At 41.8% G+C, this 26,245-nt stretch overlaps 1 long non-coding RNA gene across 2 annotated transcripts in view; it reads left to right on the plus strand.

The window, feature by feature from the left end:
- Positions 1-18,672, plus strand: part of LOC101680464 — a 59,074-nt gene extending 40,402 nt beyond the window's left edge. The window contains exons 3-4 of one of the 2 annotated variants that reach the window (XR_199504.2): positions 10,970-11,078; positions 17,960-18,672. This is a non-coding gene — a long non-coding RNA (uncharacterized LOC101680464). The remainder of the gene's footprint in view (positions 1-10,969; positions 11,079-17,959) is intronic. The other variant, XR_001179614.2, reaches the window with a different exon arrangement.
- Positions 18,673-26,245: the final 7,573 nt, after the last annotated feature.

Consider the following 26,245-nt stretch of genomic DNA (forward strand, 5'->3'; position numbering starts at 1 on the left):
TTCAAGCCTGGAAGCAGTATTCCTGCTCCTTTTTCCAGGAACAGTGTTCCAAGAAAGGAAGGATTCTTAGGGTCTTACCACTGCCTAATGGTGATGGACATGTGTGCAGAGAGAGCACAAGCTGCCTTCCAAAACCTCCATACTTTTTCAAGTCTGTTCCCTGAAGACCTGAGCAGTGGGAAGATTCACTCAAAACCCATTTATCCACAACTTGATGTCCCATGTTTTGGGAATTGATAGAACAGGGTGTCTCTCCTTGAGGAGCTTATGAGCATGTAGAGATGTATGTAAACTGACAAAGACTATGTCATTCCAGAAGCACGATAGACCATTTTCTTCCTAAGGACCCCAGATCTTCAGCCTGAATTTCCCATCATTAGGTTTGATGGTTTCTGACACCAGGGATATCATTCTCCTTTCTTATATGTACATGAGCTATGAGTTCAACTTAATTCACTTCAATGAATTGAACTTATCTGATTGTCAATTGTCCTTATCTGATTGCTCTAAATTTTGTAAAATATACAAATGGATAAAATGTACAACTGGATATCAGTCATCTCACCTATGGGATGATTTTTTTAAACGTTAGTTCTCAACTAGAAAAGGCTTCAGTCTACCAAAGAAACTCTCTTGTCCTACCTAATAAGCATCAAGTTTTGTCATTGAATTTAGAGATACTTTACTTCAAGTGAAAGCATGTGCTGTTTTAAAAAGTTAGATCAGCCTTTATTAAATGTCAACTACAAAATGGTGTATTTGCATATGAATTAGCTTGTCTACCCCATTGTTCTTAATGCTGTATTGTTGTTACATTAATTTAACACAGTAATAGACTGCTAGATCGCAAGAAAGCTTAATTCTAAGATGCAGATCATTTTTATTTCAAAAGCCAACAACACTAGTTGAGTGGTAGTGGCTGCTTGGAGTCTTAGATTGAGATGGGTTTGGAGTTCATGTTGGAACTCAGTGTCAGTTTTGATTTCTGAGGTTTGCCATGGTCATGGACATGGGAAAGTGTGGCAAGGTCTCATATTTGTCCATTTCCTTTTGTTATGGATCAGGATATATACTCCTAGAATTCGTTAACTTACAAGAAGTCCCAGTGTGAGCTAGTTGCAGAGCTTAGAGTAAAATTTTTCTCCTTAAATGAAGAACCATAAAGACACGCCAGCAGCCGCCATGATTATAGACCTCAATAAGTTCCAGCTGTGCAGAGGCACATGGTGGGCTTGAGGAGAGGTGTTATGGTTCCATTGAGTGTACCACTTGCTGGAGGCATCATCTTGGGTGTGAATAGGGTCAGGAAGAGCAAAACTTGACCTGAAGTGTGGAGAATGAGGGAAGGGATGTGCTCTGGCATATGTGAGGGGTGAAAGTATTTCTTGCACGAGTGACTGGTGATTAGTCACACTTGGTTCCAACCTGGTTCCAGACCTGGCTTATCTTTAACACCCAGTCTACCTCAAGACAAACAATATAAAAGAGAGAAAACATTTTGGGGTCATTTGGAAATACGTCACAGCTTGAATGACAAACGCAGAAATGACACTAGAGCCTAGAGAAGGACCTGGGCGCCAGGCCTCCCCAGCTGAGGCCTCCAGGGCTCTCTCCCCAGTGCAAAAGTGCTCTTGCTAGATATTCCTTATCAGGATTTAGAGACTAATGTTTTGTTCTAGACATTCTTTATCCTGTAATATCTCCAGACTAGGCAGATTGGCTCAAAATGTCACAAAACATCCAGAATTCCAACATCTGAATTAAACTGAAAAGAACTGCATATTTGGGAAGAAGAAAGCATTTCTTTGTGGGGTTTTCTACCCTAAGTAGCAAAATTTGAGGTCTAGAAAAAATTTAAAAAAAAAAACCCTAAAAATTGGATTCTAATAGAATAGACCAAACTATGAGAAGAGCAAAGCCCACACCAACAAACACTGAGTCTAAATTGCCAGTATTATAATCTGCCTGATCGGAATGATATTCCTGAATTCCATTCTTAATTTTTAAAATAAATTTGATATGTAACATTGTTTAAGCTTAAGGTATACAGGGTTTTAACTTGATACATTTATAGATTATAAAATAATCACAGATGTAGTGATATTTGTCACATTAAGAATTACAGTACAATATCATTGTCTTTGTTCATTATACTATACATGAGATCTCTAGGCATTTATGGCTTATTGACTACTGTTGTAAGCTGGTACCCTTGAATACCTCAATCCCCTCAGAACCACCATTTTACTCTGTTTTGAAATATTTTTTAATTTATTATTCTATGGCTAAAATAAACAAGTCAGGAAATGACAGATGCTGGCGAGGATGCGGAGAAAGGGGAACCCTCCTACACTGTTGGTGGGAATGCAAGCTGGTGCAGCCACTCTGGAAAACAGCATGGAGGTTCCTCAAACTGTTGAAAATAGAACTGCCCTATGACCCAGCAATTGCACTATTGGGTATTTACCCTAAAGATACAAACGTAGTGATCCAAAGGGGCACGTGCTCCCGAATGTTTATAGCAGCAATGTCCACAATAGCCAAACTATGGAAAGAACCTAGATGTCCATCAACAGATGAATGGATAAAGAAGATGTGGTATATAAACACAATGGAATACTATGCAGCCATCAAAAGAAATGAAATCTTGCCATTTGCAACAACATGGATGGAACTAGAGCGTATCATGCTTAGCGAAATAAGTCAAGCGGAGAAAGACAACTATCATATGATCTCTCTGATATGAGGAAGTGGTGATGCAACATGGGGGCTTGAGTGGGTAGAAGAAGAATAAATGAAACAAGATGGGATTGGGAGGGAGACAAACCATAAGTGACTCTTAATCTCACAAAACAAACTGAGGGTTGCTGGGGGGAAGGGGTTTGGGAGAAGGGGGTGGGATTATGGACATTGGGGAGGGTATGTGCTTTGGTGAGTGCTGTGAAGTGTGTAAACCTGGTGATTCACAGACCTGTACCCCTGGGGATAAAAATATGTTTATAAAAAATAAAAAATTATAAATTAAAAAAAAATAATAAAATAAATAAATAAATATATTGTGTAATTTTAAAAAATAATAAATAAATAAATTATTTGTTATTCTAAGTAATTATATATATATATATATATATATATATATATATATATATAGCGAGAAAGAGAGAGAGAGAGTGAGCAACCATGTAAGCAGGGTGGGGGTGGTGAAGGGGCAGAGGGCGAGGGAGAGAGATAATTCCAAGAAGGATCCACACTGAGTGTGCAGCCCGATATGGGGCTCAATCTCACAACCCTGAGACCATGACCAGAGCTAAAATCAAGAACTGGACGTTTAACCGCCTGAGTCATCCGGGAACCCTTGTTTTGAAATAAATTTTCAAAAAGATATGGGATATGGCTTCTGATATTTCAGTTCACTCCTGTCCAAGCGTGGGGGCTTTCAGGTGTGGATAGCCACCTGTGTTCTGATAAGACCTTCCCCTCTGCGACTGAGTTTTCATTTACATTTCAGTTGTCCTTGTACACAACCCTGCATGCCCAAACTTTACCAATCCCTTCAGGCCCTCATCAAAGCCTGTCTCTTGTATGGGAGCTTGACTCATAATTTCATTTGCTCAAGCTCTTTTTCCGTATTTTGAACAGCCATCACATTTGCCCTACCCTTAGTTTTAGTGCCACCCACCACTTGTACACTATAGTTATTTTGGGCACAGATCTGTGGAACAATGAGCAGATTGGTCTTGAAGTGCTCATGAGGCTTTGTGGTGTCTGGTTGATAAACTCTGGTACTAGGAGACCTCTATGTTTCTGTAGGAGGATCTTCCTCAACATGTGTGCCCTCAGGACTGGTGATAGTTCCCCTTGCAGGGGAGATTTCAATTTCCTGCAGACCCCTAAAGCCTACAGGTTCTGCATGGTTGATATTCTGCAACAGGTGTTTAATTATGTAAATAGCTAATACCCCAAACCCAGACTTTCTGACACTGAACAGCCTCCCTGTTCCCCCATCGACAGGAAAGATTTTGACAGGACTCCTTTAAAAAGGGAGCCCCATGCTGTGGAGGGGTCCTTCACTAGACTCATACTGCACATCTGGCTGTGCCCTGGTTCTGGCACATCTTTCTGTGAGATGTCTTGAAGTTCAGGGGGAACTCTGCCTCCTCTTCTCTTTTTGACCCTTGGCCAAATAATGTTTTCTTGTAAAGCCTATACCTTATCTTATCTTGTGTAACTTCTGTACTTTGCCCTGAAGCTCTGTGCATAACCAGTGGAGACTCAGACAAGATCTCATCTTGCACTTACTGTGTCTTATTTTTGCTTGTGGGAGCAAAGTAGTTAGCTGGATGGAGCCTTCATAGCTCCTCTCTCATAATGAGGAATCCTTGGGAAAGAGATGTGAGGAGACTCCAGAAGAGCACAGAATTGCTGTGACAGTAGCAGTCATGGCAAGATGAAAGGGAAGAGTCATATAAGGATACTTAGATGACAAATTCAGAAGATGAGCCCCAGAGCTGAAAGCTGGTCCTGACCCTGTATGACTTAAACAAAGACACACTGTCTCCAAGGATCATCAATATTGTACAAATACAGTTATTTTCAGGCCACTATGATGCAAAGTTTTTAGGTCCTCTCAATCTGTCAGTTGACCCATTTTTCCTCAGCATGCTCTTTCTCTTTGTCCTCCATGAATAGACCCTAGTTTAGTTTTGCCCACACTCTGAACACTGTTTTTCCTTCTCCTTTTGCTGCTTTTGACCTCTTCTTTCCTTCCTTGGTGGCGTTGGGTGCCTTGCTATGCTGGCCAGACCCACTCCAGACTGCATTTCAACAATTATTTGGACTGACCAGTGTAGTGCCTGGATCCCAGCCCATATTTGCTGAAGTTAGTCAAGGAGAAAATGAGGGCGGTGCATGGAAAAGTGTGAAGTGCCATGATAAAGTAATGTTAAAATCTCGTGGTATCTCTGGATACTCTAGTGACATATGATGGTGAAGTTACAAATTTGTGAACATTTGCAGAATGATGGGTTGCCCTCAATGTAGGTGTGGTGGCCGTAACAATGTGCCTCACGGGTCTCCAACTCCAGGTGTGTAATGGGTCAGGGCCCAGCAGCTGACTCTGAAATCCACCCACCTTTGCTCTGAGTCCATGCTTCCACAGCCTATCCCAGCCAAAGACTGAGCTGCGGGGAGACTGAGGCATGCCTGTCCATGGGAGACCCAGGACTGCTCTGATAGGCAACACTGGCTGTGGGACTCCCCAATGGACTTGTGGAAGCATCCTCAGATTGAAGAGCAGTCCAGAACACCTCCATCAACTACAGCTTCCTCCTTCCTCAGGCAAGGAAGGCACTAGGCTTGCACCCCATTCTGAGGGTGCTCCCAGACTTACTTGCTCTCCCCATTTTTGCAAGTGTTTCCCCTACAAGGTCTTTGCAAATCCCACTCTTGGACAGGAACTTAAATGGGTGGTCAAGGTCTGTAGAGCTATAAGATAAATCAAGCTTATAAGACAATTAAAAATTCTTTAAGTATGCACCCAAAAAATGGAATAGAAAATTGGTGAAGACATACGAAAAGCATGTCACAAAATTTTCTTTCAGCTAGCTCAACCAATTCTACTTTATGAAATCATTGTGGCATAATTAATTCTTAGGAAAGTCAGGTGATCACATGAAGACTGTCTAGAACTTTGCACAGATGCTACTGCCAGACATCCACTAGGTGTTCTTGGAACTGTTATTGATTAAAATGACAATCTTAGGTTATATGGTGAGAAGACTGAGTCAGTTAAGAAGAACGTTGGACTGTTCAAACAGGTGTTAGCCATTTATTCAATATCTGTTTATCTATTTATTAGGCATAAGCTAATAAATTCTTTATATCTTTAATTGAGGTATTCTATATTCAGTAATAGTCATTTAAATTTTTTATCAGTTTCATACACACTACTATGTAATATCATTTATTATTTTATTTAAAATTATGTGAACATTTTTAAAAAAGATTTATTTATTGCACAAGCAGGAGGGACAGAGGAGAGGGAGAGAATCTCAAGCAGACTCCTTGCCGAGTGTGTAGCTAGCTCTACACGAGGCTCAATCTCATGACCCTGAGATCATGACCTGAGCTGAAACCAAGAGTCAGACACTTAACCAACTGTGGCCCCTTTGTTGTGAACATTTTTCTTTTGGAATACATGATAACCTGTGTCATCGCTTTAAACGGTAGAATGGTAGAATGTATTATTACTTTAATCAGTAGTCTGTTGTAGATTTACTCCCCTCACCCCACCATACTCTTGCAATTATGAACAATGCTTCTAGTAAAATCAATTCATTGAATCTTCAGTTTTTTCCCCTAAGATATAGTCCTCAAAGTAGAATTTCTGAGTCAAAGAGTAAGCACATTTCTAAGGCTGCACAGAAAAGTTATTCTAACAGTCCCACAATGAGACCCATTTCTATAACACATTCCAGCAAATATATGTATTTTAAACTCTCAATTTGATAGAAATTAACAATGCTATAGTTCCTTGATAATTTTTTTCATGGATGATTTGCTAAAAAATGAACCTGCTCTTCTTAGGAAGGAATTCCTGAGTCTTTGATGTTCCTGGCTGGAAATGCTATTTTAAAATATAGGTGGTTTTATTTCTGTTCAAGTGTGGCAATGTCAACAGATTATGACAACTGCCATTGAAAAGATAGTTCGTTGCTCACAGTCCCCAAGGGCAGGGGGCCATGCTACAATGGCCAGGAAAGCAAATGGAGTCAGAGGGGAATGTGGCAAGAGAATTTATCATGGTTTCTGTGGGAAGGAGTGGATGAGACAGGGTAAAGCAGACTCAGGGCTGATGAGGATGAAAAGTTTCAGAGAGTTCTGGGGCGTAGAGCCTGTCCCTTGTCATCTGGTATCTGGCCCTAGAGTGATGAGGTGGGTGGAGAGGGGCCTAGAGGGTGACTCCCACAGAGGAGGGTGGGAGCTCTGGATTGGTTGGCTTGCAATGCATGGCTCATGCCTTTACTATCTCTAGGAACTGACTAACCCTGAGAGAGTCAGTCCTTCCAGAGTCATCAAGGCCTCAAGATGTTAAAGTATCAGCATACAGACAATAAAAGGCATGGTTAATATAGCCTGTCACTGGTTCATAGATAATGTGTGTTGACAGATTGCATGAATGTATAAAATGATCTAGATTTGAGTAGGACGGCTGAGGCAGTAACCACTCCTTTACTGTAAGGGGACAGCAAGTCCTGTTGTCATCACTGCTACAGACACAGTTTGGAGAATGAATGGCAACTTGTTGTCAGGATCCGCTGGGCACCACTGTGCACCTGAGGGGAACTGGGGGAATGCCCTACCTCCTGTCATAGGGATCACCAGTGATAATAAGACAGAGCCTCGGAATCCATTTCTTAAAATGTGAGCAATATTTTTGAACTCCTATTATTTACAATGGGAATGCTCAAAACCTCTTTAAAAACAAGAGGGTGAAGTCCCATTATTTAGAGTTAATGTTTTTCTTCACTACATATTCCGAGTCATTTCTTATACATTCTATTTAGCCTGGTTCTTTTTTTTTTTTTAAAGATTTTATTTATTTATTTGAGAGAGAGACAGTGAGAGAGAACATGAGCGAGGAGAAGGTCAGAGAGAGAAGCAGACTCCCCATGGAGCTGGGAGCCCTATGCGGGACTCGATCCCGGGACTCCGGGATCATGACCTGAGCCAAAGGCAGTCGTCCAACCAACTGAGCCACCCAGGCGTCCCTTAGCCTGGTTCTTTGCTAAGGAGCGTCCATTCACTCTACTGCTATTTGAGGCCATGATCACCGTTAACTTAGTTTTTCTTTTTTATTTTTCCTCAGTTACTCTCCCACTTTACCTGTTCCCTCTGAAAAACACAGTTAATTGATGGTGAATTAGGCCACAGAAGCCTATTATTGGAAGTGATGGAATACAGAAGGATTTATGGGCTGGATTTTTTTTTCTTCTTCAAGAATTACAAGTTAACCCCAAATTATAGCAAGAATTCTTAAGGTTCAATAATTAAAAGCAAAAGGCAGTCCCCTTGGAAAAAAAAAAAAAAAACAGTGTGGTCTGGAAGATATCTTTCAAATTAAAGCAGACTGTGTAACTCCCAAATATTATGGATACAAATTAGCTGTATTTGATCACTGGATCTTATTTGCCCTAATTGTCTTCATTTCTGTGGTTTCCTTGTACATTTTGTTTAGAGCACACTTGGTTTGGTAGCTCGATGTTGGGGTCTGCGGTGCTGGTGAGGGCAGGCTTCAGATTACGAGAGAGAGAGGCCTTTGTCAGGAGATATGTGTTTTTCCTCAAAGACATAGAAGCCTTATAAATTCAGACCAAAGATATGTTAAAAACCAACAGCTTTTGTTATGTGAAATGTTTTGCTTTTTCCTTGCAATGATTGATGTGAACCTGAGAATTTGAAATTTGAGGAGCTAAGCAACCAAGAATTAGAACCTTATCTAAAATTTAGGCACAAACTCCAGACCGCTGCAGTTGAGAAACCGAGTTAGAAATCTCCTGAGAAGTGGCTTTCCCACAAGATTCCTGATGCTTCTTAGTTCTGAATGGATGAGAAATATGGCAAGAATGTACCATTGCTTTTAGGATCTTTTGTCCCTTTCTCTGGTTTGGGGTAAAAGTAGGAAACCAAGGGATGCAAACAGACGGATAAACAAGTGTCCCTCAAGGGAACTATTTTGGGGTTCGAGGGCCATGCTGGTTTGGATTGTGGGGAATGTTGTAGGCCAGTTCTCTTCTCCAAGCTTTTTTCCCCTGTTCCCAGAACTTCTGCCTGTAGTGGATGTGGCACCAATTATCACAGTAGATGGCTTGGCAAGCTCTCCCCCCTGGAGACCTGAATTCAAGTTCTGGCTTGGCTCAGAAGGGAAAAAAAGACTGGTGGTCTTGACCCAGACTCTTGTGGGCATCTGTCCACATAACCCTTACACACACACACACACACACACACACACACACACACATTCCACACTGTTGAGTTTGTGGACATCCCTAGGAAAGTCCCAGAACAGAAATGGAAGAAGTGCTATGTGGTAGATCCTTTCATCACGTTTGCCTCTAGCCAGAAATTAGTCCTTTGTCTTTGAGGAGCATCATGCCTCCACTATACACACTGAGTACATTGGCAGGAATAAATGCTGTGGGTTGTGTGAGTTGCTTATACAACGCCACATCCAGACAATGGAGAGGAAACCTAGGAGTGTGTGTGTGTGTTTGTGTGTGTGTGTGTGAGTGTGTGTGAATATGAGTGTGTGCATGGATGAGTATATCTGTGCCTATAAGTGTGTGTGTACGTGTGTGTGATGGGATTATGGTGATTTTAGAGGTATTACTGACTTCACGATGAATCACAAAAAGCTGGCTGAGTATCTCTGACCAGCTAAGAATCTTTGCACCGATCTTTCTATGACAATTCAGATTTGCTCTGAAGTGTCCTTGTCTTCGGATAAAGGACACAGTGACCACAGAGTCACATGCATCCAGCTTCAATGCTGCCCCCAGCCCAAATGCCTACACCTCTTGTGGCCATGCTGGATGTAAGTGGGTCAGTCCGAAGATGAGACCTCATGTCTTCTTGCAGTGGGGTGCCCCTGAGAGTGGGTGAGGTCGTAAGGGGCTAGCTGGCTCATTATTTCCCTCGAATTCAAGCTTATTTTCTTTTCTCTGTCTAGAACAAAACTCGTAAAGTCAAGAAAGAGTTTCTAATTATTTGGCTTTTTCTCTCCATGTAGGTCAGTTGGATCTCAGAAGCTTTTTTGACTGGATTTTGAGACAAATTTTGTCAGTTCTAATGAGGTTTATTTTGTTGTCTCTTGCAGGAGACAAAGGAGAGACACTTGCAGGGTGAGGGGAGAATTTGAGTGGGAGAAAGGAAGTGAGGATTGCTAAAACTGGTTAAAGAAAATGTCCATCCAAGTGTTTGGTTCTCCCGTGGCCATTTGGGGGCAAAGAATTCTATAAAGATCATGAGGCTTTCCAACTGTTTCCATGAGGAATTTGTTTAAAATCTTTCCAACTGCTTCCATGAAGAATTTGTTTAAAAATCATACATGATTTAATAACATTTTGCTTTTAGATGGCAGTATTTTAAAATAAATGTAGTTATTATTATGCCTTCTATTCTTTTAATTTTATTTTTATTTGCTATAAAACTTTGCTGTCCTTCCTCCATTGATTATAATTTATTATTATTTATTTGGTAAATGGAAATGATCTTTGTTAAAAATATATTATATCTGAGCTTATTATATAGCCTAGTATCCAGTAATAAAAATTAAAAATTAATATATACCTCCCCCCATTCTTTCTTCCCAATTACTCACTTAGTTACATTATTTTAAGCTGATTACACTTAATTTATTTAGTTTTTGCTTGTCTTCAACCTGCAGTAACATGATATTTCATAAAACGTATCTTTAAAAGTTTCTTTTATAGCCTGTAGATTTAGAGCCTCACAATATCAATGATTTATTTAAGTTTGTTAATTTTAATTCTGAACGTGTGTCTGCCACTAAGAAGCTTATTAAACCAATAACCATAAATGGATCTGTTTATTCATTTTTTATGAAACCCCCAGATCCAGCATATTTGGGTGTGGGAAACACATTAGTCTTTCTGCGTCACCATTCAGAAGTGAATGTCTATTGGAAATCTCATAGTAAAATTACATCTCTCTTCAATGCATTCAGCTTCATGAGCTTAGCTAAAAGAAAAAAAAAAAAAACATTGACCATGGCTCAGTTACCCCCACAACTGAGTGTGTACTCCAGAATGAGCTGCCATGGGCGAGTCTGGGTGCCCTTGCCCCCAGTTGTGACAGACCATGCGTGTTTCTCATGGGGGCAACATCTCATTAGCAGAGTACTTCTTCTAGGGAAGTGCCCTGCGAACTTACACACAACATCTCCGTCTAGGGTTCGACCAAAGACATGGCCAACACATCCAACAAGGAAGAAGGTGTCCAAAGAGATGCCCCGTGTGGGACTTTCTGAGGACTGTTGAAGGTGATACTCTGTTTCTCTCGTGAGTACTGATTTTAGACATGAACTGAGGGTGAGATGCTACTCTACCACAGAATCATTGACAGATGGATGGTATTTCAAGCACAATTTGAATTTCCTGCTTGGTTTCTTTCTCACATCTCCTTCTGTGATGCTCCTGTGATCCTTCTCTGAACTTCAGCTTGCACTCAGCAGGTGCCCATCACCAGCTGAGAAATCCCGGGGTGAAGAGATTAGTGTGTTAAAAAGTTAGAACAGAAGTCAGCAGAGTCTGACAGTTCTAGTATGGTTCAGAGCAGCGCCTCATCAAAAGCTGTTCTTGAAAAAGAAAATACTTCATTTCTGTTACATGTGCAATTGTCACAGAAGCTTCTGCCTGGAAGGTCCCTGGTTTTTTTTGTGGTTTTTTTTTGTTTTGTTTTGTTTTGTTTTTTAAGTCTTATTTATTTGAGAGAAAAGGGGGGAGGGACAGAGGGTGAGGGAGACCAGAAGACTCCCCACTGAGCACAGAGCCCTTGTGGGGCTTGATCACAGGACCAGGAGATCATGACCTGAGCTGACACCAAGTCAAGGTCTCCATTCTAAGAGTTTCTAAGGAGCAGCCACCTTCTATTCAGACATCCTGCCCAACCTGACTGCCACTTTTCTATTTCTGCTTTCAAAAGAACCAATTTGTGAAAATGTACCCTGGCCTGAACTGAGCTGGGCTGTGAATGTCACCATTAGCTGTAGCCATTATTCTGTCGAGCTAGCTGGTGGCAGCATTTCTTCAGCTTATCAGTCATGAGCCAAATGCTAAAAATAGAGCCTTCAAAATTATAGAGTGAATTTAGGCATTTCTGAACACACATGATAATGCATTTTTTTGAGCTGAATGAGCCAAGTTGCCTTTTTATGGAATACTAATGTATGTGATAGCTTGAGACTCCCAATGTTTTCTCTTTTGGGTATTCAGCAGTCACCTGAAAATTGAAATACTACTTGGTTTATGGCTGACTGGAAAAGTAACACAAATGTGATTCAGCCTTGCCAATTCAGGTATACTAGGGTCATGCTAACAGGGAGGCCAGAAGAGGAGCAGAGACAGTGGTGGAGGTCCTTGTGGTAGCCAGAACCCTCCCTAGCTCTCCAGAGGTTTCCATGCAGCCACTTTGGTCTGGCCTGTTCCTGCTCAGCACCACTGGTAGTACCATGCTATGGAAGGGGATGGCTTTCTCCCACTTTCCATCCACAGGCTGCCCTGCCATTGTGTCAGGAGAGGCCACGCTGTCTGCATTGTACAACAAAGAGAAATTTATAGAGGAAATGCACAACAGACAGAAACTTGGCATCACAGATTAAAGCCAAAAGTCTTACATAATTTCAATTGATATGTGTCTGTGTATCTTCATGGGAGCTCTACTTTCCTAGAAGCTGGGTGCTCTGGGCTGTCTGGAACTAGGCCATTGGCAAGCATTAATCAATTAACATTTTCTTTGTTTCTTCTAAAACAGAAAATCCCATTCCTTCCTGGTTATGAGTAGGTCGCTTTTCCCCTTTTCTGGGCATTTCTCATTCCTGGTTTATAAGTTAGTTTGCTCTGCTGGAAAACCTTGGCCAACATTACCAGAAGCTGTCCTCCGAGCCTCCTCCCCCAATTCTCCTGTCTCCTCAGTTATGACAAAAGAGCTGCATGTATCACAGAAGGGTCAAGAGGCTCTTCTCTCCTCCCAATTCACATTCCTGCTTCAACTCAAGCCTCATTATATACATCTGGGTTCCCTCCATCATAGCAAGAATTATGCTCCTGAACATCTATGTGGGAGGGAAATTCATACTTAAGGATATGGGAAGAAAAATCATATATGGGTGTACTGGATTGCAAAATATTCCCTCAAAATTCATGCCACTTGGAACCTCTGAATGTGACCTGATTTAGACAATCGGTCTTTGCAGATGTAACCAAGTAAAGATGAGGTCACACCAGAGAAGTGTATGCAATGTGACTGGTGTCCTTATGACAAGGACAAATTTGGACACAGACATGCACAAGCAGAAGGCCATGTGAGGGTGGAGGCAGTCTTCAAGTGACACATCTGGAAACAGTGAGAATGCCATATGCAAAAAACAGATGAATCTCGCAAACATAATGTAAAGTAAAAAATAATTAGGCACAAAAAACACGTTATAAGATCTTATTTATATAAAATTCAAAAACAGAAAAGCTGGAACTCTGGTGTTAAAAGTCAGTGTAACGGCTACCATTGCAGGTGGGGTGGTCCAGAGAATGAGGGAGCCTGGGGGGTGCCGGCGACATCTGTCTCTCGATCTGGGTGCTCTTGATACTAGTGAGTTCCTTTTTTGAGAATTCATCAAGTGGCTCATTTGTGAGTGGTGCATGTTCAACAATTTTCACTGGGGTCCAGTGAGGAGGCCAGCAGTGCTCAGCAGTAGAGTGGAGACCACCAAGAACAAGGAGATAGACCACCAGAGACTCTGACTAGAACTTTCCAGGAAAATCCCTCAGGTGTGTAGTCTCCAGTGGAGCACACTGGGGGGGAAAGCACACACTTTCCTTTCTGCAGTCATAAACAGCCTCTGACAACCCAATATATGTGGTAGCTCCATTCTGTGGTTGACCACAGCTCCCTTTAAACCCCATATCAAGCCGGGGTCTTTATAGGGAACGTGTGACATCTCCAAATTACAAGATTTTAATGAGGATTTTATGAAGGGACTCTGCAATGTTAAATCAGGGTACAGGGAAATGAGGGGGCGATAGCAAGAGCTCGGACTGTCAGCCTTCCTCAGCCAGAAGGAATGAGGGCAGCTGGTAGGTATAAGTCCTGTGGAGAGGGCCATTTTGAGATGAGCTATCATTTTAGTTCAAGAGGCTTCACATGTCAGAAGCAACTCCTCAGAAAGGGGGTCGGGGGACAAATACTGAAGGCTACCTGCTGTTTCCTTTCAAACCCAACACGCCCACCCCAGAACTCCAGAATGGTGCTGCACCCTGGAGGCTTTTCATTTATTTGCTTTTCACTTATCTTAGACTTGATAATATAGAAGCATCGGGGAGGACCCTTCCATGGTCATGGTTTATGTACCTCTATTTTGCTGGAGTATGACATATACTTAGAGAGGTGTCCACATAAGCAAATCACTCAGTGAATTTTCATACCATGGACATTGCTGAGCAGACGTCAGGCTTGTGCACCGTCGGCAGACACGTCAGGCTAAGGGATGCGTGAGGTGGTACAGGACAGCTACCATGAGGGTGAGTGCGCCATAAATCAGACTAGGCTTCTTGTTTCTGGTGTTCTCAGAAAAATATGGATTTTCCTGAGGAGAAAAAATTATCAGAGGATGATGCTTGCTTAAAGTTCTGGATAGGAAAGAAAAACAAGATAGTTAAGTGGGATGGAATGAATTGAAGATTATACAGGAAGTGTCGGGCCGTATTTTATAGAAAGAGTGGTGTATCAGTCATTTGTGTCCAACTTCCTTTACTTATCTGGAAGAAGCAAGTACCATTAAAAATGTCATGAGTAAATGTTGTTAATCCCAAGGCATGATTTGCTTGAGAGCAGAGATGTTAACATTGGATTGGCTTTAGTGTAAAAAGAAGATGTGTTTATAGAAACTTCATTGAAATCTTGAGGCTGACAATGGGCTTAATAAAAATGTCTAGCTCTATTTTGCTACTTTATCGCTTGAAGTTCAGTGCAATGAGTCAGAAGAAAAGTACCCTAATATATATTGCCACTCCATCAAATTCACTGTCACAGTGGGCCAGGGACTTACTGATACTGACCAGACTTTACAAGTATTGGATTCTTTTAGTCCATTAATAATATTTAGGGTGTGTGGTAACCACAAATGAAGTTATGGTGGTGAGCCCTGTAATAATGAGCCTCCGTGTCTTGGGCTTATCCTACTTTCTGGTTATGTTTTCCATATAGGATTACATAATTGGCTAGTGAATGTGTAATGGTTTGGATGTCATAATGGCACAGTCTGACTTCCTAGCAGGCCTTCACTTTCTGAAAACCAGATTCATCCAAAAACTTAAAAACCAAATAAATATTCCTTCAAGTGATTGCAGCATTCCAGTTGTCATCCGGCTTGTAATGACTGGTTTTCAGTGTTCGGTGATGGCCCGAGCCTAGAATAAATCTTGTCCCAATCCTCCATGTCATCACAGGCATTAAAGATCATAAACCATGCTCTGCCTCGTCTGTCAGTTGCTACCACGTTCTGAGCGCCGGCTAAAGTAAACCTGCCTCGCCGGCCCGCAGAGTCACCCAACAGACGTTTTATGGCTGCTTTTCCCTAAACCAGATGAGAATGATTATGAACTACAAGGGTTCTTTTGATATGACCGATTAATAGCCATGCTATTTTTTTGATGGGGGCAGGAGGAGTCAGGGATGTTGGCGCAGGATGGCTAAGCAGTGGGCACTGTCCCCCGCCCTCCTTGAGCAGGACATGGCATTGGGAGCCGGTCACCCTCCCCAGTTCCCGGGACGCACATGTGCCTGCCTGGCCTGGGTCTCCCACACTGCTCTTGTGCCACTGTCCGTCCTTTCTCTGGGAAAGAATGTTCGACATTCAAGCTATTCCAAGCAGCATCCTTGATGTCTCGTTTCATGGGTTCGTTTCACACCGCAGTGATTGTTCGCCGTTAACTTTCATACCTCGGCTGTTTGTCTTGGCAGCTCCCCCTGTTTTGCTAACTGGACAGAATCAGGCAAAGGCAGCCTCCCCTACACACACGGGAAGGGGCGCCATCTATCATCCCTTTGCCAGCCAGCAGGACGCCCGGCTGAGGCCTGGGGCAGGGCCAGAGGGCGAGTGTCCTCCATCTGTCTCTCTCTCCCTCCCTGAGCTGTGAGGAAAATGCTGAGGCAAAGATTTCACTCACAACCTTTTGGACAAACTTTGAAGCAAAATATATGAGGAGAATTGGTAAGGTTGAGTCAGCAGAGAGTAATGGGGTCAGGAGAGGAGGAGAAGCAGGGCTGATACCTTCCAGGCTGGGCATCTCTTCTATGAGGAAGTACTTTTCACAGCATTCATAACGTGGAAAGTGTCTGTGTGTGAGGTGGTGTGTTTTCTACTTGTACTTGCTCAAGAAGGTTGGCAGCATCAGCCCATGCAAACCTTTTCATAAGTTCAGATCTCAAGGCTCATCAAAACTGATGAACATTATCCTGTGCTGAGGGGAAGAAGAATAGGCAAAGAGAAGTATAGCTTTAATATGGAAATTTCCTTGAATTAGGGATAAAATTGAATTTTGGACTAGAGTCTGAAGGAGAGAACATGGAGTACAGAAAGATGGTTACATTTGGATAATAGGTTAGAGTTAAATGTCAGACAGGATTCCCTCTCTCTATTGGCTTCTGCCGAAGGAAACAGGAACGATAAACCTACTTCACCCAAGATTGACCGCCATATTTCTCTGGCTCATGGTCTGTGTCTGGCACTAGTCTTCAAGAAATGTTTGCTAATTGCTCTCAGTTTGGTTTCTTCATTAATTTTTGCTTAAGGTTCCCATATTTGACCACATAGTCACTTAAACATCTTCCAGACAAAAAGAGAAGATTTGGACAACTTTCAAAGAATCTAACTAAGATGGCATTCCTTGGGCATTGCCTGCTATGAACCCCTCATATCTATGGTGTCTAGCTGGAACTGGGCAGGATTTGGCTTGAGCATGGTGTAAGCAGGAGTTAGAATCAACCTAGAGGAAGAGAGAGGAAGAAAAACAATGTGTTAGCTTGGAGTGTTGTCTCTGAGGACTGGAATTGAAGGAGCCATCTTGGGCACTCACTGATGAAGTGGATTGAGATTTCAACCTATATAGATATTTCCATGGGAGAAAATGCCAGCAGGGACCCTAAAAAGTGAGAACTGAAAATGTAGGGAAAGCCTTATTCTGGAAAGTTGGTCTTAATAAGCTAAAATTAGTTTTGTTTTTTTAAAAAAATCACACAGAAGTGACAATGTACATGTGACCCACATAGAGTTGCTTTCTGGCAGCGTTTTTGGGCTTCCTTTATTTCAGGGCACTTTTCCACATTTTCTCTCTCATTCGATCATTTTGGAGCTATTTCTCACTGCTCAGAGTCATTTGAGAATAGATTATTTGCTCTTCTGTTGCCTGGTTGAGGGCCAAGGGAGAGCTATTTAGCTCAGTGAATCTCTGTTGATTCAACTCTGAATGAGAGGAATATTAATTACCTCTTGGAATTTCTATGACAAATAAGTGCAATGATATTTAGATAAAATATGCACAATTGAATTCTGCATTTTGCATCAGACTCTCACTTTTCTATTTAGGGAAAGAGGAAAGCGCTGACCCAGAAAGACTATTTTATTCCTCTTTGTCTCTTACTCTTAATTTTTAGAGGCCAACCCTTCACATTTTCCCCAGTAGCGTATTTCGATATTTTATATCACAGACAGCCACAAATGTTAAGCTATTTGCTGGAAGCAAGCAATGTAGTCCAAACAGCCTAACTAGATGCGGGGAAAAGCCTGGGACGGGGGACAGAGGACACATGAAATGACATGAGAGAATGGAAAAGATTGGGAAGGACACCACTGTGGAAGAAGGAAAACTTAGACCACAATGAACACAGTGTGAGGGTCACCAGTGCCCTGAGTCCCAGCCCAGGTTGCCTTAGCCCTGGTTCCATGTCTGAATCATCGAGACGCCCAGCTGAGGTCGCCCTCCCCCAGTCTGTGTTCCTACTGCTCATCTTCCTTCCCAGCAGTACAATCAAGGGTGGCCTATTGGCTCTCTAGCCCAGGAATGGGCATTTCCTTCTCCTGTCACTTTTCCACTTGTGGTGCTCTCCCTCTTACACAAAGCCACCCCACCCTCAGAGTGCTTAAAAAATTGTTTTTGGCATGTTCTAGGCCACGCTATGAAGAGAGGGCTGACTGAGTTGGTAAACCGTTAAACTGGAGCTATCATGTATCGCCGAGGACACCACAAAAGGATCGGGGCCTCCAGGGCAGAACGCCAGGCGAGCATCAGATCCAAGTTCCAAGAAGGAGTCTGCTCCCATAATTACCGACACCTTCAGTGCTGGAGCCTCAGGGAGCCTTCTCCTTGTGAGCAGGAGTAGCAGTGAACCTCTTCTTGGAGTGCAGTACTGTGGGGAAGCATTGGAAACAAGACTGTTGGGAGCCTCGGGATCACTTTGGGAAAAGACTCTTTCTGCCAGAGGGTTAAACCTCTCATGAAAGGGACATCTGCCAGTAAGAAGGAACTAAGTTCTGTACAGACATAAAAATAATTGAAACCAGCTACCCCAGGCCATGCTAAGTGCTTTCCATGTGTTAGCCCTTGAATGTTAACAGGAGCCCTAGGAGACAGGACCACCACTGCCCCATTTCACATTTGAAGACACTGAGGAACCGGGACAAAGCAATTTGCCTGAAGCTGCCCACAATTTAGGGGAAACCCAGGATTCCAATTACAGTTCAGACTCTACAATACACCAGTGGGCTCAGAATGGTTTTTATATTTTAAATGGTTGACAAAAATTAAGAGAGGATGATTTCATGGCACATGAGAATTATATGAAATTTGATTTTTGGTATTCACAAATACAGCTTTATCAGAACACGGCCACACTCGTTCAGTTATGTCCTGCCTGTGGCTGCCTTTGCACTACAGTGGGGGAGTTGAGCAGCTGTGACAGAGACCACACAGCCCACAAGCCAAAAATATTTATTACCTGACCCTGTGCAGGGAAGGCTGACCAGGCTCTGCTCCAAACCAGTGGTTTCCCAAGGTCAGTGTACATCAGAATCTCCTGGAGGGCTTGTCAAGATGCAGATTGCTGGGCCCCAACCAAGCTGCTGATTCAGTAGATCTGGGCAGGGCTGGAGAACTTGCATTTCTAGAATTTTCCAGGGGCAGCTGATGCCACTGGTGCAGGGACCACATTGAGAGCCACTGCTCTAAACCACCACGTGGTGCTGCCTGGGATGAAAAAGAACTCAAGAAGTCCTTAGGGATGCCCAGTACATAACCACCTTTTGAGGAAGTGTCCCACTGATCTTTTCCCTGGTGAGTGGTTGTGGCTTGGGCAGCAGGCTTATCAGGGATGGGAAACCAGACCTGTCTTCAGAGCGAACCACTACTCATGCTCTGCATAGCTACAAAGGGGCCATGACCACGTGGTGCCGAGTGAAGACGCATCACACTCGTGGTGCAACCCTGTCCCTCTGTTTAGTAAGTATTAAATCACAGGATAGGTGAATTTGCTGTCTATAGCAGTGCACCCCATCTGCCCTGCCAATCCCTGAAGTTTGGATAGGACAGCTGCTGGGACCATCTACCCGCCTCTGCATATTCACACGTTCCTTTGCAGTCACTGCTCACTGCAGTAAGTTATTTATTCATGTCATTTGTTGTGATCTTGAGGAATCTAACTGGCAGGACTATAACTTATGGGTGATGGCCCGGTGTCACAGTTAGATATCCCTGGAAGAGGGCCTTGAGATTAGCATGCCGAGGGTTTATTGGGACATCCTCTCAAGAGTAACCCCTTTGTGGCGGGGAGGGGCTGGGTGTGGGTGGAGGGGGAAGTTGGGCTGTGTTGCAGTGTCAGAAGCTCCAGGCTGCCCCCGCAGTGACCAAGGCTAGGATGAGTCTGTCAGGGAGTACTGAGCAGAGATGAGATTGGTCCTTTATGCCACAATTTCCCTGCCTGTCTCACTGGCCACTGGAACAGGCTTCACCCCTGCCTCCCTCATGCCCTCCCTGTTCTGTGGAGGCTTGTGGTCATGTGACTCACGCCCAGTTCTTAAGGTTTACACCGAGGTTCCATGGCAGTGGGTAAGGAGGATGTTTGACAGAGAGTTGCCTGAGTAGAGATTAAATCTGAGTTCTCTATTTAGCACGAGAGATGCCAGCCTTTTTGAAGTAGAAGGCTTGGTGGGGAATCACGGTGTCATCACTGAGATTGTGCTCCATGTGACGGGAGGTGAGAAGGACTCTGGGGCCCTCGGAGGTTCTTCAGCATGGAGATCTGAGTGTCAGGGGGATCTCTGTGTTCGGAGGGTATTAAAGAAAATCTGCCCCACCTCTTCTAAGCTGGCCAGTATGGAGAAAGGAGATGCCTGGTCTCTATCTGTGAACTACTGTATGTTAGAACCGTACCTGGGCCGGCTGGTGTTCTGTAAAGTACCTATGTGAATGGCAGGATCATCTTTAAGAGCTGTGACTCTGTGCTCAAATATAGAATTCTTTTGAGCAAGTAACACTTAGCAAGGGTCCTGTCCTCCCTTGAAGACCTCTTGCGGCGGGGGCACGTAGGTCGGTCCGGATGGGATCAGGTTGTGCACGACCAAGCTTCAACAGCACCACCATGTGGCAGTGGGAGAAACTGCAACAGTGATTCTACAGGTTTCTCTCCTGCTGCTGTTGCATTTTTGGAGCTTATGGGCATTTCTAGGAAGGGGACGCTTAAGACAGCAATGTTTTGATTTACCACGTGAGAAAATCAGAGAGATTTGACAGGATCTGTGTTTTGTTTTGTGGGTCATCTCAATTTACGTAGGTTTGACACACTGATATGACCATCATGCATGTGTCCCCTACCCCTGTTTCTCAAATGCCACGATCAAAATAAAGCTTCCCTATGTCTGAATTCACAGTTTCTAGACCCATGCCTGTCACAGAATCTCTACTTATTTCTGGGAAAGACAATTATGAGGTAAATATTCATAAAGTTAAATTGATTAATTTCAAGTACTGTTTTTTATTCCAATAATATCTTATATCTTTTCATACTTTCTTGGTATAAAGTTTTTCTTTCCCTCATGAAATGTTTATGGTGGTCGATGGTAAGATTTAAAAAAAAATGTTTTTTACTTGGCAAAACAAGGATATGGCAACCTCATATCAATCACAAGTTTCCACATTTTACTTATCTGTGAAATCTAAGGCTCTAATGATCTTTTTATCTCCAAATGTAAACCAAATTAAAATTTATAAAGCACAGTATAGTTTATATAACATTTCTGTATCTAATGTTTTTAAAGCATTAAGCTAAAAGAGCAGAACTTAATGACAACCATAGAATAATTTTATGTTTTTTCATGACTGCCCCTGCAAACCAGCTACGTAGTCTTCTCTTTTATCCCGGATAAAGTCTGGGATAAATCTTGTGATTTTTCTAATCAGACTATATTTTTAAAAAAATTCTCCTTTGGTCACTTCTGGTCAAGCAGTTTAATTTTAATAATTAAAAGATTTACTTTAATGCAAAAATAGTAACGCCAAATTTCTGCTGTGGGGAAAGAAAATGCAGCAGAAAAATTCCGTCCAAATGAATTATCCCTTCTGTTTTCTTCAGTGCTAACCACTGGTGTTGGGTTAAAAGTTGCAAAGCTGGCCTTGGCCACATCCCCTGAAGGCCCAGCCCAGGTGTCCCGAGACCTTGCCTGGCATGTGGACACACTGGGCACTGCTGCGTTCTCCTTCCCCTCCTGTTTTTCTCACTCCTGTTTTGCTGCTCACTCTTTTCAGGAGTTCTGACGCTGTCTGTTGGCCTTGTTTCTTCTGGGTCATTTTTTCTCTAGCTGTCAAACGAGGACATGTAAAATTTACCAGCTCGCAGAGTGAACAAAATGTCACCAAAGCTCTTGCCTCTATAATTCATAGAGTCAGAGGGCCCCTGTCTGCAGAACTATGACAGACCTTAGACATTTTAGGCTTATCTCCATTTCACAGATGACTAAACAGAGATCCACAGAATTTAAGTGGCACAATGTGAGCCAAGAATCTCTTCTCAAATGACTACAGAAAGAAGCTTTTTATAACACACACAGTGATACAACCCCAGTTTGAGAGGGACTTGAAGTTTAAGCAATTTGAGAGTCCTTTTTCAGAAGGACTAATACAAAATTGAAAGCAGAATTGTTATCATTTAGAAAGAAAAAAAATCATAATCGTTTACAAATTTTCATAACTTGCAAAATAACACCAACAGCATAAAATCCAGGAGAATAATATCTTTTCGACTTAAACTGTCCAACCCATCTCTGTAATTCTTTTTCCTTATTTTTTTTGGCATATAACTACCATTTCCCCAACACCAATTTTGTATTACCATTTCTGTAGAGAGATTGGTGATCAATTTCAGTCTTTTTTCTAGCACAAGTGATCTAAATGTGTTTCTTAAGGATAGTTTAAAAATTTGTCTTTCAGCTTTGCTGCTCACTGTTGATATCATGATATAAATTTCAGTGGTGTTGTCAAATTTTGAAGAACTTTTATCAACTTTCTTTCATATGTGAACTGTAAGGTTTGAAAAACCTTTCCACAGACTGACTTTTGAGTCTGAATTTTTCAAACCTTGTTTCTCCTTCCCTACTCATGGTATTCCAATGCCAGGCCTTATAGAAATATTTGGATTGTCAGATGACCTCTGACCCTAGACCCTCGGGTCACCCCACTTGATGTAGCAGCCACATGGGCTCTGAGCATTCCTGGAAGCCATGTCTAGATGAGGATACAGCAACAATTTAATTGTTCCTTGAAATAAGTGACTGTAATCCCCTTAAATACAGCCCATTAGACCCAAACTAAGTGTACCTCTGTTGAGTTTGATTTGGGGACCTAAAGAGCTGTGTTATACACACACATACATTCACACACACACTCACACACACCCTGGCAGCCTGTACTACGGGGCTGTCTTCTGACCCCATGAGGCAGTCAATGCCATCACTCAGACTCTCAGCGATTCTGACAGCAACGTGCCGGTGCCCTCAGAGAAAAGCAACCTAGACACAGATTATCTCTACAAATAATTTTGGGTTACTGTAACTAGCATATAATAAAAAATAACCAGGCTTCTTAGAAGATAAGACTGAGACACAACTAAGAACAGCAACAGAGCTCCAGAAACTCCAGATAGCAGAATTACAAATTTTAATAGCAATGGAGCACTAAATTTAATAGAAATGGAAAGATAAAAATTAGATAGAAATACACACTTTACCATACCGATTCTTACTATGTTCAAGGAGATAAGAGACAATATTAAGAATTTTGGCAGAAAGCAGATTATGCCACAAAATCAAAAGCAAATTCCAAAACTGAAAAATTCAGTCACCAAAATTAAGAACTCATGAATGGAATTAATAGATTAGTCACAACCAAGGACAGATTTAGTAAACTGGAAGTTAGATCAGAAAATAATATTCAGAATAAAACATGGTGAGACTGAAAAAAAAACTTCTTTGAACTTCAGCAAAACCTTCACTTACCATCTACTTATTTATGTGAACATGCTGGTTTTTTAACATGTTTAAAATGACAATTAGGGACGTCTGGGTGGTTCATTCGGTTAAGCGTCTGCCTTTGGCTCAGGTCATGATCCCAGGGTCCTGGGATTGAGCCTTGCATTGGACTCCTTGCTCAGTGGGGAGCCTGCTTCTCCCTCTCCCTCTCCCCCTCCCCCAGTTTGTGCTCTCTCGTGCATGCATGTGCTTTCTCTCTCAAGTAAACAAATTATTTAATTAAATTAAAAACACAATTTAAAAAGAACTACTGCTTAGTTGTTTCTTCTCTAACAATAAGTTTACATCTATAGATATATAAATCCAATGAAAAATTACTTAATACACACATAAACGTGAACATTTTTGAAATGTATGAAATGGGAAGAAATTACTAGGTATCTTTTGTAGCCTACTGTTCTAGGTTATCTCTCACTTCTTTGTGTTTTAGCTATTTTAGAACTCTGTATTTTAGAACTCTGTTTAAGCTACTTTAGAACTCTTTTAGAAGTTGCATGCTAATGCAAATGGTTCTTTTGTCTAGTGGAGATGCAATTAAATATTGTCCTGTGGATATGGTATTTATTTGTAAATTCATTTCAATGTCTCTAAGTATATGTTTGTGTGTATGTTGAATTGTATTTTGAACTCCCTGTAACTGATATCTTACTTGTTCCCTCATTGGTTAGTGATACATAAAAATAAAATCTCTCATGTATTCATTTTATATTTGTGTGAGAGTCATGATGATTTTTACCTTTAAAAAAGTTTGGTATATAATTATATTATGACATAAATAATGCACTTGTATCATTTTTACTTTGGAATTTACTGATTTTATTTTTTCCTGATGAATGGTCAGTTTGGAGGTTATGACTTTTCCATCATAACATGGTATTTCCCTCGAAGATCCAGGGTGAATAGCATTATGCATTACTTTAAAGTTTCTCTTAAAATCCTGATTAGGTAACTTCAATCTCAATGGCTGTATGGATGAAAACATGTTTCTAAAAGGCACCTGAGAAAGTGTCTACGGCAGTGGAGGTATATTAAGGCATTATCAGAATCATCCAGTTGTCATTCTCCATTACTGTCTTGGGCTAAATGTAAACATAAGTGGCTTTTTTAGTATTGATTAGGAGAGCCACCCACCATATTCATGAGTCATGATCTAATGTCTCCATAATCATGATGTCTGAAGATGGTGCTTTCTGGTAGCCTCTTACCAAGGAATTTTTCTGAACAGAAATGGTCCAAATCATACCTCTTATTCTGTTTTTTTTTTTCTCTTTTTAAACTTTTAATATTTTTTTGAGTGAAACACATCACAATAGTCATCTCCATCTCATCCCCCTTGCTGCCAACCCTAACCACTCAGAAAAAAGACAACAAACTCATAATTTACAAAAATCAGACTCAGAGGAGTGTTTGGTTTTGTCTGGAGCCAATTGATTGTATCCACAAAGTAACCAGAAAATTCCTCATAATCTGTCCACTCCACAATGAGGCAGAGGAAGCAAAACTCAGCCATGCTGATGTACAGTAACTTGGACTCTTCAGAGGATGAGATTCACTGAGTCATGGCTCCCGCAGCATAAGTATATTAGATACAGTGCTCCTCTGATCTGGTATGGCTGGGCTGAGAAGGATAAGGAAGGAATGGCTGACATTAGAGTCTTCTTCTTGGAGTAGGTTTTAATGTAGAGTTGGGAGAGACCAGAGGGCATTTTGGGATTGACAGGAAATATTTGTGCCAAATAAATGTATGCCCATGGAAGGTAAAGAAACAACAAGCAGAAAGGAAAGAAGAGTACAGAGGGGAACCTGAGGGTGGCCACAGAGCATAATTCTCTGGGACTCAGGCCACAGCCCAGATGCCTGGAAAGTGCTCATGTCTTCTTCTTGGGCTGGGAGAATATATAGCATATATAGTCTATATTTGTCATATTTGTCTATATTTGTCTATATTTGTTGGCATAATATCTGCCCCAGGATATGTGCTTTTAATCTCATTACACATGGGTTTGCCTCATCTCCCTGGGCTGCAGTCTGGGTCTTTGTGAGCGCAAGGTCCAGCCCCTTAACACGTTTTCCCCAACTCTGAATCTTTTCATCTGCTTCCCACCAAGGGCTGGAGACTTCCAGGTGTTAATTGAAATGGCTGTGTAGGCACCAGGTTCAGGTGGGGCATGCTGATTATAATCTGGTTGGCTAAAAACTTGTTGGCAGTTTCTTTCTTAACTCCCTCATGCCAGTGGAAAACAAGCCCACTGCCAAACCCATTCAATAAGAGAACACTAATGAACTTCCAGCAACCACGCCATTTATGTCAGATCTGTTAGTTGGAGCCAAAGTTTGTTAGCTTTGATTTCTAGCCAGTTTTCATACATAACACACACAGGCACACATATATTTGGCATCATTGCTTTCCTGCTGCCCATCTATTCACGAACCTACCTTTTCACCAGCCATGTAAAGAACTTTTACCTACTCCTAGAAAAGGTGAAAGCCCTAGTATATATATATCCTCAGTCTTCTGATAACAGAGAAGAAAATTCTAATATTCAAAACAAAGCTAAAATTAATGTGAAATTTTAACAACAAAAATCTTCTATCCTATATGCTTTAATGTGCAAACTTTGGGCACATCTATGTGAAGAGGGTGTCTGGTCACCCTCTGGCCAGTGGAAAGCTGTTACATGTTTAATTACCTGTTCTTTAGCATTAAAAAGGTCCGGTCTGTAGCATTTGTCTACACCTGCAGTGTAAATATCCCTTCCATGGCTGATTTCAAGCTATCACCATAAGGGTACCCAACATGGAGTAGTGAAGAGATGTATATGTCTCTCAAAACTTAGTGTCTCTGGGTCTACTGTGACTCTAAGTATTAATCAACTGGAC

Source organism: Mustela putorius, unplaced genomic scaffold, assembly GCF_011764305.1.
Source record: "Mustela putorius furo isolate JIRA1106 unplaced genomic scaffold, ASM1176430v1.1 tig00003870_pilon_pilon_pilon, whole genome shotgun sequence".
Lineage (NCBI taxonomy): Eukaryota > Metazoa > Chordata > Mammalia > Carnivora > Mustelidae > Mustela > Mustela putorius.